The 17,387-nt window shown below is 42.9% G+C and overlaps 1 long non-coding RNA gene across 1 annotated transcript; it reads left to right on the forward strand.

The window, feature by feature from the left end:
• The first annotated feature begins 6,945 nt into the window (after positions 1-6,945).
• Positions 6,946-7,670, forward strand: LOC118559403. Its single transcript, XR_004928838.1, has 2 exons — positions 6,946-7,036; positions 7,602-7,670. It is a non-coding gene; the product is annotated as an uncharacterized LOC118559403 (long non-coding RNA).
• The last annotated feature ends 9,717 nt before the right edge of the window (positions 7,671-17,387 follow it).

Consider the following 17,387-nt stretch of genomic DNA (forward strand, 5'->3'; position numbering starts at 1 on the left):
TAAAATATTTTAGCACCTAATTTCCTAGTAGTTGATAGTGTTAGTACATCCACTGACTGTAGAATTACCTATGAAACGTTTTCACACAGCCAGATAACTGGTTGTTGTTGCAACTAAATCCTGTGGGATTCTGTGGGAGTAGGGAGTAGCAAGATGGCGGCCAGTGGCTTCAGTTTTTCGGCTAAATCAGCACTCCAGTGTATTATATAGCTCAGTGTCAGACAGCTGCTGTCAGAATTAATAGGAGGCAGCTCAGATCTCATTTTAATCATATGTTCACAATGCTGGTGACCTTTCAGTCAGATTACACATAATTATTTAGAACCAAACCAATTTAAACTGAGGTCAAACTGGATGATATATATTCTCACAGTTATATATTTTGCAGTTATATAGTAATATAATAAACACACATAAATCTCTCTCTCTCTCTCTCTCTCTCTCTCTCTCTCTCTCTCTCTATCTATCTATCTATCTATCTATATATATATATATATATAGATAGATAGATAGATAGATAGATATAGATATAGATAGATATAAAAATAAATAAAATAAACAATATATATATCCTCAGTCACGTCTCTCAGAAATCAGGGTGTTTAATGTACTTCTCTCTGCCGCCATCCCTGCTACCCATTAGCACATATTGTGTTTATGCCGGAAAAACTATCTATCATAAATCTTACTTATGGAAGGTAATTCCCCGGGATGCGGTTCGTAGTGTCCTTTTATCTGTGCACCCATAAGCGGAGTGAAAATCGGGCATCCTGGGACGGAGCTCTGGAAGTTTGCTAACTGTCAATACAAAATCGAAATTATTTATTAAGTTAGACAATAATTTAATTAAATCAATTGTTCTCATGTAGCCCCTAAAAGGGTGACGTTTTCAGTCAGCTAACTTATCTGAAAATCGGTTGAGAATTCACCAGATTCAGAGTGTCTGAAAACATAAAGTACATTTTCCTGAATTGACGTGTATTCTGTCTGACTGAAGCTTGGTCTGACCTAAGATGGCCACTCTGTCGGCACGCCTCTCACTCGACGACGGGGTGTCTACGTATATGATGTCTATGTTCTTCTTCTTCTTCCTCTTTTAAACTGTAAAACTGTGTTTTACAGTTTATATTGATTGCTTTGACCGGTTTGAAGAAACTGGCAACCTTTCAGTTTTCATCATCACCATCTCAGCAGAGCAAAAGACACCTCTTACAAATGAGTTAACCCATTCTCATAGGTTTGACACATTTTCCCCACCCTTTTGCAAAACAGTTAACGCAGATGTCATTCATGCAGTCCAGACTGTGGTGTAATTTGTTATAAGCAGGTTTTGTTTTATTGTGAAGGGTCCAGCAGGAAGCATTTTGTGTACTTCCGGGTGAATGTGTTGAGAAGCAGAATAAAACGAGACGAAGTGTTCTACAATAAGTTGCCTGGCTTTCTTTTAAAAAAAACCCGAACACGACATGGTGTCAGAAGTGGTGAGGATTGCCTAAAAGAGCTATTTTCGGAGAGTGACTTTGACCAGCTCTGGGAGCGAGAACGTGAGTTGTATCAAGTTAAAAACTATGTCGGATGTCGAAGCGGGAGCTAGCGCGCCAGTTGCGCCGCCTCGAGCTGTACCGCCCCAACCGCAGGCAGATGGCAGCAATAATGCTAACGCCAACCCACCTCCTAATGCTACATTCACCATTCAGCCTCCAGAAGCATTTGATTTTGCAAAGCCACAGCAATGGGAAAAGTGGATACGCAGGTTTGAAAGGTTTAGACTGGCTAGCAACCTACACCTTAGCTCTGAGGCTAATCAAGTGAACACACTCATCTATTGTATGGGGGATGAAGCAGATGATATTCTGCGGGGCCAAGCATTACCAGATGCTCAAAGACACCAATACCAAGCGGTGAGAGACATTTTGGATGCATATTTTGTGCCTAGGAAAAATATTATTTATGAGAGAGCCAGATTTAACCAGAGAGTGCAGCAGCTTAATGAGACTGTTGACTCGTTCGTCACTGCGCTTTATGCTTTGGCTGAAAACTGCAACTACGGTGCATTGCACGATGAGTTAATAAGAGATCGCCTCGTTGTGGGATTGAGAGATACCAGCCTGGCAGAAAGACTTCAAATGGATAAAGATTTGACGCTGGAGAGAGCAGTGAATCAAGCCCGGCAGTCTGAAATCATAAAAAGGCAACAGACAGACATCGGGGGGAAAATAAAGTGGAAATTGATGCTGTTTCGGCAAGATACAAAAAACAGAAACATCCTTCCTACAAACCCCAAATTCAACCAAAGTACACTACAAAAGCAAAAACATCAAGTGAGAGATCATGCTACAGGTGTGGTAAATCACCCGCTCATGGAAAAGGACAATGCCCAGCAAAAGATGTGAATTGTCATACGTGTGGTAAAAGAGGACATTACAGTAAAGTGTGTAAATCTGTAAAATCTGTGCATGTGATAGAAACCAATGACACACTCATGTTCCTAGGTTCTGTAGAGGCAGGTTCTGATCCCTGGTATGCAGACCTTACAATCAGGAATCACAAAGTTAGATTTAAGATAGACACTGGAGCTGATGTATCAGTTATCCCAGCTCAGACATACTTCCGCATTAACTCAAACACGAAAGGGCTGTGTAAACCAGATAGACCTTTGTTTGGACCAGGTGGTACTCCACTTAATGTGGTGGGTATGTTTACGGAAACTTTGTGTAGAGGGGAACATGTAATGCAAGAAAACATGTATGTAATAGAAGATTTACATGTAGCTCTGTTAAGCAGACCAGCAAGTGTTAAGCTAAACCTTGTATCCAGAGCAGATAGCATTGACATTAAGGTGTTAAAGGACAACTACCCCAAATTGTGTCAGGGTTTAGGAGTTATGCAGCAACCGTACACCATCAAGTTGAAACCTAATGATGTACCTTTTTCCCTGGCCACACCCAGACGCGTCCATATCCCTTTACTGGGAAAAGTGAAACAGGAACTGGGGAAGATGGAGTCAATGGGAGTCATCAGCAGAGTTGAAGAGCCTACGGCATGGTGTTCAGGTATGGTCCCAGTGCCAACTAAATATGGATCAGTGCGCATATGTGTGGACCTCACTCATCTTAATGAAGCAGTGTGCAGGGAAAAATACATCCTGCCCTCCGTTGAACAGACACTTGGATCCCTGGCCGGAGCAAAAGTTTTCAGTAAGCTTGACGCAAACAGAGGCTTTTGGCAGGTTCCACTGTCACCAGAGTCAGCACACTACACAACATTCATCACGCCTTTTAGACGCTACCACTTTAACAGACTTCCTTTTGGGATTGCCTCAGCCCCTGAACATTTTCAGCGTAGAATGTCAGTAATCTTAAATGGACTGCCAGGTGTGGTTTGTCACATGGACGACATCCTGATTTGGGGAAAAGATCAGCTGGAACACAACACCAGACTTCACACCGTGCTTAAGAAGCTACAAGAGGCCGGAGTCACGTTAAACATGGATAAATGTGAACTGACCAAACAGGAAGTAAAGTTCCTCGGACACATCTTGTTTGCAGATGGAGTTCGACCAGACCCGGACAAAATAAAAGCTGTGAAAGCAATGAAGGAACCAACTAATGTTAGTGAACTTCGCAGTTTCCTTGGGATGGTTAATCAGTTGGGCAAATTCGTTCCAGGACTGTCAGACAAAGATAATCCCCTGCGTGACCTCCTGTCAAAGAAAAACCAGTGGGTTTGGAGTTGTGCACAACAAAAAGCGTTCGATCAACTGAAAAATGATCTGACAATGACTCCAGTCCTCACACTTTACGACCCAAATAAAGAGTTGAAACTGTCAGCAGATGCCTCATCTTATGGTCTGGGAGCTGTTCTATTTCAGAAGGAGGGGGAGCCGTGGAGACCTGTAGCATACGCATCACGCTCCCTAATAGAAACTGAACAGAGGTACGCACAGGTGGAGAAGGAGGCGCTTGGGCTAACGTGGGGATGTGAAAGATTCAAAGACTTTCTTATTGGGAGACATTTCTCCTTAGAAACGGACCATAAGCCACTTATCAGCCTGCTAGGACAACAAGCACTTACAGAGCTTCCTCCCAGGATCCAGCGGTTCCGACTCAGGCTTATGAGGTACAGCTACTCTATCTCCCACACTCCAGGTAAAGCCCTCCTTACAGCAGACACACTTTCACGTGCACCCGTTAACCAAGATCCAGATCCTAGAGCTTCAGCTGAACTATTGGAAGACACAAACATATATGTGGATGAAATAATCCGAAGCCTACCTGCTAGCTCAGCGTACATCACACAGCTGAAAGAAGAGCTTATAACAGACAGTGTATGTTCAGAGGTTATCTCATATTGTCAGAAAGGCTGGCCAGACTACAGCTTTCTTTCGGGCCCTATAAAAACATATTGGCCTCATAGAGACACTCTAACTGTACTGGATGGACTGTTATTGAAAGACACCAGACTTGTTATTCCAACCACTATGCGGAATTCTGTCCTTGTCGCCCTACATGAGGGACATCAAGGAATGTCCAGATGCAGAGAACGCGCCAGAGAGACAGTTTGGTGGCCTGGTCTGAGTGGTCAAATCAACAAACTCGTGAAAAACTGCTCTGTATGCATAAAAGACCGTGCCAACCCTGTGGAGCCTTTAATGCCTAGTGAGCTCCCAGAGAGACCCTGGCAAAAGGTGGGAGCAGATCTTTTCACCTTAAACGGCAGTAATTATTTACTTCTGGTGGACTACTACTCCAGGTTTGTGGAGATAGCTAAGCTGTCTCCTACGAGATCTGAGGATGTCATTGTGCACCTAAAGTCGATATTTTTCAGACATGGAATTCCCAAGCTTTTCTACAGTGACAACGGTCCCCAGTTTTCAACCCAGCAGTTCAAAGACTTTGCAGCAGCCTATGGTTTCAGACATATAACCAGCAGCCCAAGGTTTGCTCAAAGTAACGGCGAGGCTGAACGTCATCTCCAAACTGTGAAAAGGCTATTAAAGAAAGCAAAAGACCCCTATCTTGCACTTCTGGCCTACCGTGCCACCCCTTTGGCTAATGGATATAGCCCAGCTCAATTACTAATGGGACGGAGACTTCGCACCCCTGTACCTCAGCTTCCCTCCTTGCTTATTCCCAGCTTGCCAGACAAGAATGCGGTGGAGTTGAGAGAGAGAGAGAGGAGAACAAAGGTCAGCAAAGCGTTCAACAGGAGACATCGGGTGAGAGACCTTCCTCAACTTTCCCCAGGACAGCATGTGTGGATAACGGACACCAAAACTGAAGGGATTGTCATCTCACCTCACTCCACGCCCCGTTCGTATGTGGTGGAGAGCCCTTCTGGTGCCATCAGGAGGAACAGACATCACCTAATGCCACTACCGGACTTCACATCAAAGGTACAACTCCCCAGTACACCCACAAGTCCTACAGAAGCCGCCTCGCCCACACCAAACCAGCCTGAGAACGAAAGTCAGGAGTCAAAGACAGTTTCACCAGCTCCTGTCAGAACAAGATCTGGTAGAGAGGTTATAAAACCTCAAAGACTCAACTTGTAATCTTGAAAAGGGTTCAGATAAAGAGAGAGAGAAAAAAAAATGTTCAGCTCACATATGAGAAGAAATTTGATGTTAGAAAGTTGATGATGTGAGTGTTCATATAGTGCTTTGTTTTCTAAGAAAGGGGGATGTGGTGTAATTTGTTATAAGCAGGTTTTGTTTTATTGTGAAGGGTCCAGCAGGAAGCATTTTGTGTACTTCTGGGTGAATGTGTTGAGAAGCAGAATAAAACGAGACAAAGTGTTCTACAATAAGTTGCCTGGCTTTCTTTTAAAAAAAACCCGAACACGACACAAACTCCATAGCTTTAGCTTTGGTAGCAAAACAGAAACCATATGTTCCAAGCCCTTAGAAACTTCTTGATCAGTGTGAAGTCAAATGAGGAAAAAAAAAAAAATGCACTGTGTTTCACACAGACTTAAAAGAGGGACGGACAACAAGGAAGAGAGAGAATGGGTAGAAGACTTAAAACCATTAAAAACAGTCATTTGTTCAGATTCAAGTTCTGCATTATTAAGTTTAAAATATAATAAATCAGATAGTAGGATGGACATTTTATTAGAAATATTTCATATATTATTCAGAATACAAAACATGGGTTTAATAGTTATATTTGTGTGGGTTCCAGCGCATATTGGGGTTGAAGGAAATGAGAGGGCAGATAAATTAGCAAAGAGGACAATTCAAAATCCTATAAATTTTATCATTAAAACAAGTAAATCTGAGGGAAAGAGTATGATTAAAGAAAAACTTATGGAAAAATGGCAAAAAAGGTGGGATGAAGAAAAAACAGGTAGATGGTTTTATAAAATTCAAAAAACAGTAAGAGGAAAAAGAAATGGAAGACGAAATAGAAAAGAGGAGAGGGTGATAACAAGATTAAGATTTGGGCATACGGGACTTAATTATACACTTTATAAAATTCAAAAGCATAATACTGGTAAATGTGATTATTGTGGAAAATATGAAACAGTAGAACATGTTATATTAGAATGTAATAAATATGAAAGAGAGAGAACTTATATGAAGAAAGAGTTGAAATGTATTAAGGAAAAGATTAATTTGTTAGATATTTTGAGGAAGCATTTGGGGAGTAAACATGTACAAATACTTATTCAATATTTAAAGAAAACTAAATTATATCATAGAATTTGATTATAGAAGGAGTAAATTATATAAATGAGTAGAATATTAAGGTACATATAGATAGATAGATATAGATTGATATATATATATATATATATATATATATATAGATAAAATAGACCATTAAGAACCACACTCCATACCAGTAAGTGGCGGTAATGCTACTTAAAGTTTGTTGCCAACCGCCATAAAACTCCACAAGAAGAAGAAGAAGAAGGAAGAGAGAGCAGAGAAGAAAGCAAGCCAGTCAAAGAGGACGGAAGTTTGGGGGATCAGAGATCCTGGACACTTTGTGCAGAGGAGGACAAATCTGTAAGACGAGCAGAGAGGCAGCCGGTAAGACAAGCTGTAATGTCTATTAAATCAGACTGCAAGGTTACCCATGTACCTCCAACAGGGCCTCCAGATTTGCCAGCTCATTAACACCCATTGACAGCAACACCTGAACTGAAGAGGTGGATTGTGGTGAAAGAAGTTTGGCATTGATTGATTGATTGATTTTATAATTGCACTGATTGTTGTGTTGTTGAATAGTGGATTTGGATGTTAAGTTTACCTATTAATTAACTTAGCATCATTTGAGAAAGATTTGCAACTGGAAGCTATTTATATTTATAAAATGAATATTTATGACTAATATTGAAAAGTAGATATTTGTATATTTAAATAAATGTAATTGTAAATATTTATTCGAAATGTATTTTAAAGTTAAAGAACTTAAGTTTAGTTACTTGTTCATTTAACTTTGATTACTTTGTGGGTTTGATTCACAGTGGTTTGCTTCGTATTGTTTATATAGATTACCATTTCCTTTGTAGTTTAAGTGAAATTAATTTAAGTAAATTAACTTATGGTTTAGTAATTGTTTGTTTATTTTTCTTCTTTTTGGGCTTGTTTAAAGGTTTTTACCTGCTTCTGGACCAATTTGCACATGTCCTGTCATTCACCAAATAAATGGAGGATAAAAGAAGGAAAACTGCGTGGTCCTTTGAGTAAAAACCCTGTTGATAAAAGTCTGCATGAATTTGTCCATCCCTTTTTCAAGTGGGGAAGCTGCACAGATTAAAAAAGAACTTGACAATCAGAATTAAATCACTGAAGCACCTGATTGATACTTCTTTACACAATTTTTCAATTTGCAATCAGTTTGCAGGCTTTACGTAAAAGGTGCCATGTTGTGTGTTGTTCTTTGCAAGCATGGATGGTCTAAGGCAGATGAGAGTCAGAGTAAGAGGTAGACGGGTCAGGGGAAGAAGATTATGAGGAAGAGGAATCCATGTGTGAGGTGGCGGTGTAGCTGGAAGGGCTCAAGTTACAGATGAAATTTAGGCAACTATGATTGATCATGTGGTAAATCATGGACTTTCACTTAGAGGGGCAGGACAAAGAGTCCAACCTGTTCTCAATAGAAACGTTTGCATCCATTGTAAGGGTTTTTCGACGGGAGAGTAGGTATTGCTGCTATACAGTATATACATCTCTATCTATTCCTATAGAGGAATGCGGTACCGCGCGCGAGCTATTTTTAGAAACACAACGTCACGATGACGTCACATCACGTGGTACGCAGTGGGGCAAACTCCGGAAAGCCGCCGTTGTTTCGCTGTGGGAGACGTGCGTTAGCCTAGGTTTTACTCGGTAAACGACTGCTTTTTCCAAATCTAAGACCATGGTTTTTAAACATTGTTGCTATGGAACGTGCAACAGCGACTCGAGTTACGCTGATCGACCGCATATGAAGGATGTTTTCTTCAAGACTGCCAAGGAGAAATGTGTACGCTTGGAACACCGGGGCGGTCGGCCTACACAACAGTTCAACCCGGAAAAAGTTACCAAATTCAAGTACATATGTAGCAAGCATTTTGTCGGAGGAAAGGGCACAACCGAAGAACATCCTGACCCAATTCCAGCGACATCAAGTCAAGGTAAGAGTATTTTGGTGGCCGACATGTTAATAAAGTAGCGCCTGCTACCATGACAGCATATAGGCTATCATGGTAGCAGGCGCTAACATGATAGCCTGCTACCAGGATAGCTTACTCAAAAACATTTCAAATGAGACAAACATTAAACATATACCCATTCCTGGACGGTGATTGCAAACAACAACAAAAAAAAAAAAAAAACGGCCGACGCTGCCATGATCGCCGCGCAGGAAAAAAACACAAAGCTTACCGTTCATCAACTCGGCCAGTTTTCCAGTCTTTTTAAGCCCTCGAACCTCAAGCCATCGTTTGAGCTGAAGGTTGGTGTGTTCTTCCACAGTGCGACCAGTAATCCGTGTGCCTGGGACATCGTCTTGGGAAAGTTTAACGGCTGTAAAGTCGGTCATATCTGTTATCCGTGCGTTCTCTCCTGTATGCGTTCTCTCCTGTATGCCCTACCTAAGCGGCAAAAGGGGCGTTGCTCTTGAGACGGTGACGTCACGTGCGCGGTACCGCATTATTCAGTGCATGGAGATGGAAGGTATATGATCACTGCCCCTATGAGCAGATACCCTTGCTCAATGCAATGACTGTTGTTGCCCATGATATAGATGCAGAGGCTTGTCAATGATGGATCAGGCATGCAAGAAAATTTTTTCCTAGGTGCATCAAAAGGGAAAATATTGAGTGTGATGAAGATGAGGCCATGTGGCCTATTCGTCAAGAGAGAAGAGACTAGAAGAGACAGACAGCTCTAGTATCTTCTGCTGGAATATTTCATTTGTAGCCACAATCTGAAAAAAAAGAATGAATAATCAATAAAATGTGCATCACAGCATATCTGATTCTGGATCCATTTGTTGCAAGAAGGCAAATTTGACTACAAATGACACTGATATGCAGCTTAAGCGAAAATTCAGACTGAAGAAACTCTATTGCCTACCTCCATCAATCAGGGACTCATCCGCCTCCGACACAAGCCAATCAGCTTTGAACTGCTCCTCCTCGAAGCCAATCAGCATCCTGGGTTCATCTTAAAAAGAACTCCACATCCTCGTCTCGGCCTTCTCCTCAGCGAGCAAGCAGTGGCTGCGCCGTGTCCGGTTTGGACTCTGTTGACCGGTTTCAAGAGACAATAACTTATCCTGAAATCCTCCTGCCATAGGAATACCGTCTAGCTGCACATCTTCCTTTCCGACCTCTGTTTTCCGATTCCTGGCGCAAAGAACTCGCAAGCGACGCAGACGCGTCCCAACTCTGCCTAAGTTCCGGTCAGCTTCCCTTCATAGCGCGCCGGGGTCTTTCTCAAACTGATCCCGCAGTCCCGTGGGGCTGGCTCTTGGTTCACGGATCCGCCGACTCATCCGGGACCACCTCTGGTTTTCATCGGCTTTGCGGCGCCACCTTGCCGCTCGTCCCGGCCGCAACTTTTCAGCCGGATCTACTCTCTCATTCACTCGCTAATGCGTTCGGAGCCAGCTCAGGTAATATGTATTCACCCATGTTCGTCCTCTATTCAGGCGAACGTATTTCATTTTACTGTTTGTTTTCGTTTTCTTCTTCTTCTGGTGTTGCCGGTAGCCACCGGGCTTGTGGTGGCATTGCTGCCACCTACTGGTTGGAGTATGAAGTGCATTTTAAATTCAGCAATTTATACCAATCGTTATTAAACCGCTGCAACTCTGGTGCAATTTGGCATCCGCTTGGACTGGTCTGTATTGGGTTCAGACTCATTCATGCTGACCAGGCCACTTCTGTCACTCTTGTCATTTCAATGTTTTGCCAATCGATTCTTCAGGTGTTGTGAAATTATACATGTTAAAGTTATTTAAGGTTTTTGTTCGTAGGTATTATCTGAATGTCAGCTGGGACCCGACGTCGGGATGGCTGTGGGGATGGTTTGAGTATTGGGCGATCTTTAACAGCAACTTGCTCATGTATTTAGGGATTGTCTATTTCTTCTTTTAGGTTCAAGAATTAATTCAAGATGAATATCTGGAGACCATCACTGAAGGTGCTGTTGTCTGATTGATACTATTTTCAATTATGAATTATGGATCCTCTCTGCAGGCGTGAGGCTAACTAAAGCTACTAAGCAATGAGATCATCAGTTAGCAGGATGCAGTGCAGAATCTGAATTAAATTATTAAATTCATCCAAACAACATGGAATAAGCTAAATAAGCTAATCGATTCATAACAGCATTTGGTATGCGTTTGGCATTCTACGCATTTATGAGCTAAGCAAACATTATCGATTATGTCTTAAGAAGTGTTACCCGTGTTTAATGGTCCTTCATTTTCTGGATGTTTTCTTCTTATAGATATTCTTTTCACTATTCCCAGTTGTTTTTCTCAAACTAAACCTGTCAGCCTGCATTGAGTTCTACGTATTGATCTTAACCTAGTTCCATGATGGTTTTTGCCTGCAGACAAGCTCTCGAATACTCGAGATATCAGTTTCATATCAGTTATTTCTGAGCGTCGGCTGCTCTCCTCGCTCGGTCACCTCAATCTCGCAGGTGCATCATTTTAAGAGTCACGTTTTTATTTCCAGGCAGCTTGAGCTCACTAATTTCGTTTCCTTCCCTCCTTGAACAGGATACTCTGGTTAAGAGTTGCCGTTCTGAACTTTCCTTCTGGTCTGGCTTGCTTCTCGTCCGGATTTGAAATACACTTTCTATAATGTCTTTTTGTCTGTAGATGCGTTACATTTTACGGATGTGCATCCGTAAGTTTTGGAGGATTCTAAAAACAGTTGGTTTGCAGATTCGTGAAATTGTCAAAGAAATCGTTAATCTTGTGGCCTTTCATCTAGAGTTATTTCAGCATTCAGGATGTGAGCTGCGCAACAGCAGACGCTTGTGGAGCCCAATCGTTGGGCGATGGCTACCATCAGCATGCCTCACATATCTGCTCTTACTTTTCATTCATCTTAGCCACCTAATGCTCATCTTAAAGGTAATCTAACTACGAATACTGGTGGTGGATTCAAATCTCATTCAAGTCTCATTAAGCCCGCGTCCTGTCCTGTTCATTCCCTCTTGGTCACTCATTCATTTATGTGCATCATCCCTAAGCATCCTCTGTTATTTATCCTGTCATCCAGGCGTCCCGCCATGCAGTTGTCCTGTTATTCTGTTCATTCTTGCATGGTCATTTATTCATTCATGTTCCCTGCCATGTTCCCCACTACGTTCCCTGCATACTCCTTGCATGCTTCCTGCATGCTCCCAGTGTGCTCCCTGTGTGTTCCCTGCCATGCTCCCTGCCATGCGGCCTTCCCTGCCATACTCTTTGCCATGTTTCCTTCTATGCTCCTTGCCATGTTTCCTTCTATGCTCCTTGCCATGTTTCCTTCTATGCTCCTTGCCGTGTTTCCTTCAACGCTCCTTGCCGTGTTTCCTTCAACGCTCCTTGCCGTGTTTCCTTCAACGCTCCTTGCGGTGTTTCCTTCTATGCTCCTTGCCATGTTTCCTTCTTCTACGCTCCCTGCAACGCCCTCCTCCCTGCATGTGTTTCCTTCTATGCTCCTTGCCATGTGTTTCCTTCTATGCTCCTTGCCGTGTTTCCTTCTATGCTCCTTGCCGTGTTTCCTTCTATGCTCCTTGCCATGTTTCCTTCTACGCTCCCTGCAACGCCCTCCTCCCTGCCATGCGGCCTGCCAGCCATGTTTCCTGCCATGCGGCCTGCCTGCCATGTGTTTCCTTCCTTGCTCCTTGCCATGTGTTTCCTTCCTTGCTCCTTGCCATGTGTTTCCTTCCTTGCTCCTTGCCATGTGTTTCCTTCCATGCTCCTTGCCATGTGTTTCCTTCCATGCTCCTTGCCATGTGTTTCCTTCCATGCTCCGTGCCATGTGTTTCCTTCTATGCTCTCTGCCATGCCCCCTGTGTGTTCTCTGCCATGCTCCCTGTGTGTTCTCTGCCATGCTCCCTGCGTTCTCTGCCATGCTCCCTGCGTTCTCTGCCATGCTCCCTGTGGTTCCCTGCGTTCTCTATGACATGTTCCCTGTGGTTCCCTGCCATGTCCCCTGCATGCTGCCCGCCTTGCTCCCCGCCATGATCATTCATTCATCACGTGCATCAGCCCGAAACTGACCATTCACCTCACCTTCCACCTCTCCATCAACCTCACCTCATCTTTCCATTCATCTTGTTTAAATTTTGGTAAGCATTTGCGGCAATGGCCCTCTTTGCTAAGCTTTCACATCTTTTCTCCTTCATTACTCATCCTTCTCCTTCTCTCTGCCTTCTGAACTTGCTGACGCTCTGGCCTGGACCTCGGCATTTTTTTTTGGGGGGGGATAATTTCCCTATTCTCATACATTTGCTTATCTACGTTAAAGTATAAATCACTGTTTATGTTCCTGCCGAGGTCCGAGCGCCAAAGTTTAAACTATTGTATCAATAAATTTGTCTAATCGCTTTTCTCTTTGTGAGTCTTTAGTTTGAATAATGCTAAAGGGCGGAAATACAACCGAAGAACTCTTGCTTACTTCCATTCAATCAGAGGCTTGTTCGCCTCCAATGGAGCAATCGCTTCGAGCCACACCTCCTCGAAGCCCAATCATCATCCAGCGTTCACCTTAAACAGCAACTCCAAATCATCTCTCGGCCTGCTTTTTGGCAAGCGCAAGAACCATTGCACTAATGTCGTATTTCGATTCAGACGTTCCCCTTTGCAAGCCTTTCAGTTCCAAGTATCATCCTGAGACTGACCGTCTCTATTCATGCACCTTACCATACACCTCATCTCACTCAACTTCGGTAGGCCTTCGCGGCAACCGGCCCTGTTTGATGCACCGGCCTCGACCTCGGCAATTTTTTGGGGGAAATATCCCTATTCTCATACGCCTGCTTATGCATATTGAAGTATAATTCAGCGTGAATTTTTCCTGCCGAGGTCTGAGCGCCAAACTCTTAAAATATTGTATCAATAAAATTCTTCTAATTGCCTTTTCTTTCTGTGTGAGTTTTTCAGATTGAAATGCAGCTTAAGCGAAAATTCAGACTGAAGAAACTCTATTGCCTACCTCCATCAATCAGGGACTCATCCGCCTCCGACACAAGCCAATCAGCTTTGAACTGCTCCTCCTCGAAGCCAATCAGCATCCTGGGTTCATCTTAAAAAGAACTCCACATCCTCGTCTCGGCCTTCTCCTCAGCGAGCAAGCAGTGGCTGCGCCGTGTCCGGTTTGGACTCTGTTGACTGGTTTCAACCCACCTCCATCCCCTTCTCCACCATCGTAGCAAGATTCGCCTAGCTTTCCTACAGTCCTCCTTCAACCTTGTCCCCATCAGAGTGTAATTCCTCGTGGACTCTTATGGAATTCCCAGTTACTCCTTAAAACGGTCCGGCAGAAGACCGCCATGCTGAGCCTGGTTCTGCCAGAGGTTTCTTCCCAAAGGGGAGTTTTTCCTCTCCACAGTCGCTTCATGCTTGCTCATCATGGACAGTTCATGCAAACCTGTGTTTATCAAGTTGGACATCTAGCTCAAACAATTCAGCATATGGACTGAACAAACTTTATGTATCTCCACTCCACCACCAGTTTCAGACCTGGGGGGGAAATATCCCTATTCTCATACGCCTGCTTATGCATATTGAAGTATAATTCAGCGTGAATTTTTCCTGCCGAGGTCTGAGCGCCAAACTCTTAAAATATTGTATCAATAAAATTCTTCTAATTGCCTTTTCTTTCTGTGTGAGTTTTTCAGATTGAAATGTAAGCTGTGTACAGTCTTTGGCTACAATGTGTTGTTTGTGGGCAAAGTTTGCGTTTGGTTCATATTTTAAATGTTTTGGCAGAGTTGGAGCCTTTTGCAAACAAAATGTATAATTTTGACCCTTGTTGCCACTGTTTAGGCCTTTGCGTTAACTGTTTTGAAAAATGTGGGTTTTGAGTTGACTGCTGCGTCAAAGCAATCTATAAAAACTGTAATGGCAACTGACATCAAAAAGGATCATTACCGCCATCTAGTGGTGCGCTCTATTCCTCATCTTTATATTATCAGCAGCTCAACTAGCTACTGTAACGCCTGTTTCTGCGTGCAGCAGCTCTACTATAATAACATTCTACACGCAACTTTTTTCCCCTCTGTAAAATCGGGGACATTTCCGGGGACAGCTTTAGCCGGGGTAAGACAGGTGGTCCAAAACGGGGACAGTCCCCGGAAATTGGGGACGTCTGGTCACCCTACACAAGAGGGCAACATGCAGCCATTGTTTGTACCAAGGACCAGCTACTAGCCCTGGCTAACAGCCAGCCATAGCAGCAGTGACTTGGCAAGAAATCCCCTGGGAAAAAAGGAAAAAGTGCTGAGGGAGAAAGGCAAAGCCAACATACCATGACGTACAGATTAAGAAGCATAAGAAATCAAAGATCCGTCACAAAGTGGAGGAACTAGCTGTGCTAACAAGACATGAATGCTAATGTTGAGGGGCTAGTTCACTAATGCCAACCAAGATTTGGCTAACATAGCAAACTCCAGACTCCAGTTTAAAAATAGACAAATTCCATCTGCTCAGAGTCAACAGAACGAGGGACAACGGTATGAGCAGAGGAAGAGGTGTTGCTGTTTTTGTTAATAACAGACGGTGCAGCTCTGGACATGTTACAATTAAAGAGACACTTTGCACAAATCTTGTCAGAAAAACAAGCGACCAGGTCTAAGAAAACAACCCTAAAAGAAGCCCAACAAGCAACCTGCCACACAGTTATAAAGAGCATGCTCTGTTTTACTGTGTGGTAGGTTGCCCCAATACTAAGGCGAGGAGGTGCCTTGGTATTGGGGCCGTGCCCAACAATGTTTGTTTAATTAACAAACATCTGAAAACACAATGCCCATACCCAACACACTCTCAGTAGACAGCCATGGGGAAAAATCCTGTGGCCCTGAGATTGGATCGTCCAATCAAAATACTGGAATTGCACACGTTACGATTACGTTCTGCTGGATAGTGTGCGACCATCTGGGCAAGGCAAATTTATTTGTATAGTACATGTCAGTACAAAGACAATGCAAAGTGCTTTACACGATTAAAACATTGGAAAATAAAAACAGAATAAAAGCAAGTAAAAAACAGGTGGAATAAAATATAGGAGAATTTAAACAAAACAGTAAGATGGAAACTATGTACAAAAATTTACCTACATTTAGTTTATATAAAATTCCATTTCTAGTGTGTTGGTTTATGCAAATTTATCAGTTTAATTTAAAATTGATCAAAGTCTGGATGTATAGGCTAATAGGTGTTGAGTTTTTGTGCTCCATTTAACTTATCATGCCAGAGACGCCCTGCAAACCAGATGTACTGATATTATCATATCTTTCACAGGTAAGAATGAACAAATAATGAACACACCTCCGCGTTGGTTGTTGTTTTTTTCCGCATGAAAAAGTACAAAACTTCTGGGGTTGTTTTATGCACATTGAACAACTCTGCTAATGTCAGTTTCTACTTTGAAAAAAGCTAGGTGCAATAAAACCTAAGTCATGATTGGATTATTTACTTTTGAGCCCATATAAACGGTGTATTTGGCATACTTTTATTTTAATCCAAACACATTTCAATCGAATCAGTTTATGTATTGCCCACGTAAACAAGCTCCTGTCATTAACCAGCTAACAAGCTAAGAGCCACATTACGAACTACCAGACTGAAGTTAAGGGGGTACCCCGAAGCACGACTTCGGCAGCGTGGGACTCCACTCACAGCCCCGAGCCAAGCGCTGTCAGGGTTTCCTCGCTTTAAAAAATGGAGTAACCGTCAGATATTGTAATGATTTACTCTGCTGTTGAGCTCCTTTCACCCTCATCAATGACTCCATGTTGTCTCAGCTCCTGTATCACTGTGGAGCTCTCGTGCCATGTCAAATCTTGCATGTTACTTTTGGTTCTTGTCAAGCGCGACGTGCTCTCTATCTTTGAGGACTTAGTTCAAGCCGTGTTCGCTGCATCGTCAATAGTAGAATTTACTACAAAAAAGCAGTATTTGAAAATGCCGCCTTGCTGCGTTCTACTAGCCAGTCAGGATTGACGACGCTCTGTTGGTGTGATTAACGGCTCCGCAACATTATGAGTGCCGCTTTAATCGCTCAACACAACAAATCGATGATGAAATTCATTGCCAACACCTTTAATTGTTGAATTTTAGCAATTTTATTGATTCATTGTTGCAGCCCTAGTAACAATATATATTTTTTATTTTTTTGTGGCTATTTTTGTGGTACAGTTGGAAAGAGTTAACCTGACTCTAGCCATATGGATTTCGCTCCGCCTAGCTTCACTCACATCCATCTGGGACCTCTCCCATATAGAGTGATTTCTCCAACCAATTTCATTGTCTAGCCAATCAGGACGCAGGGCTGGAGTTTCATAGATGTGACGTAGTGGAGAAGCGACCGTGATGTGAGACTGGTTTGATTCAGATAGCAATGGCGGCTCACATCGAGGAAGCAAGTGTTAACATTGATGCTGCTATTTCTTCCGTGTTGTCCAATCTACCTAATATTGTTTCATTAAAAGAACATAAGAGAACGGCTCTGAAGGCTTTTGTTGGTGAAAACGATGTTTTCGCCCTTCTCCCGACCGGATTTGGCAAGTTTTGTTTTCCGGGGCATGCCCTTGGCGGGCGAACCATATTAGGAGGCCTTTAGTCCTCGACGCGGTTGGCCCGGGATCCACTCTGACCCGCAGCGCTCTGCTGCCTGTCTTCCCCCCTCTTCATGTCATCCTGTCAGCTCACTGTAAATAAAACGCA

Source organism: Fundulus heteroclitus, unplaced genomic scaffold, assembly GCF_011125445.2.
Source record: "Fundulus heteroclitus isolate FHET01 unplaced genomic scaffold, MU-UCD_Fhet_4.1 scaffold_28, whole genome shotgun sequence".
NCBI lineage: Eukaryota > Metazoa > Chordata > Actinopteri > Cyprinodontiformes > Fundulidae > Fundulus > Fundulus heteroclitus.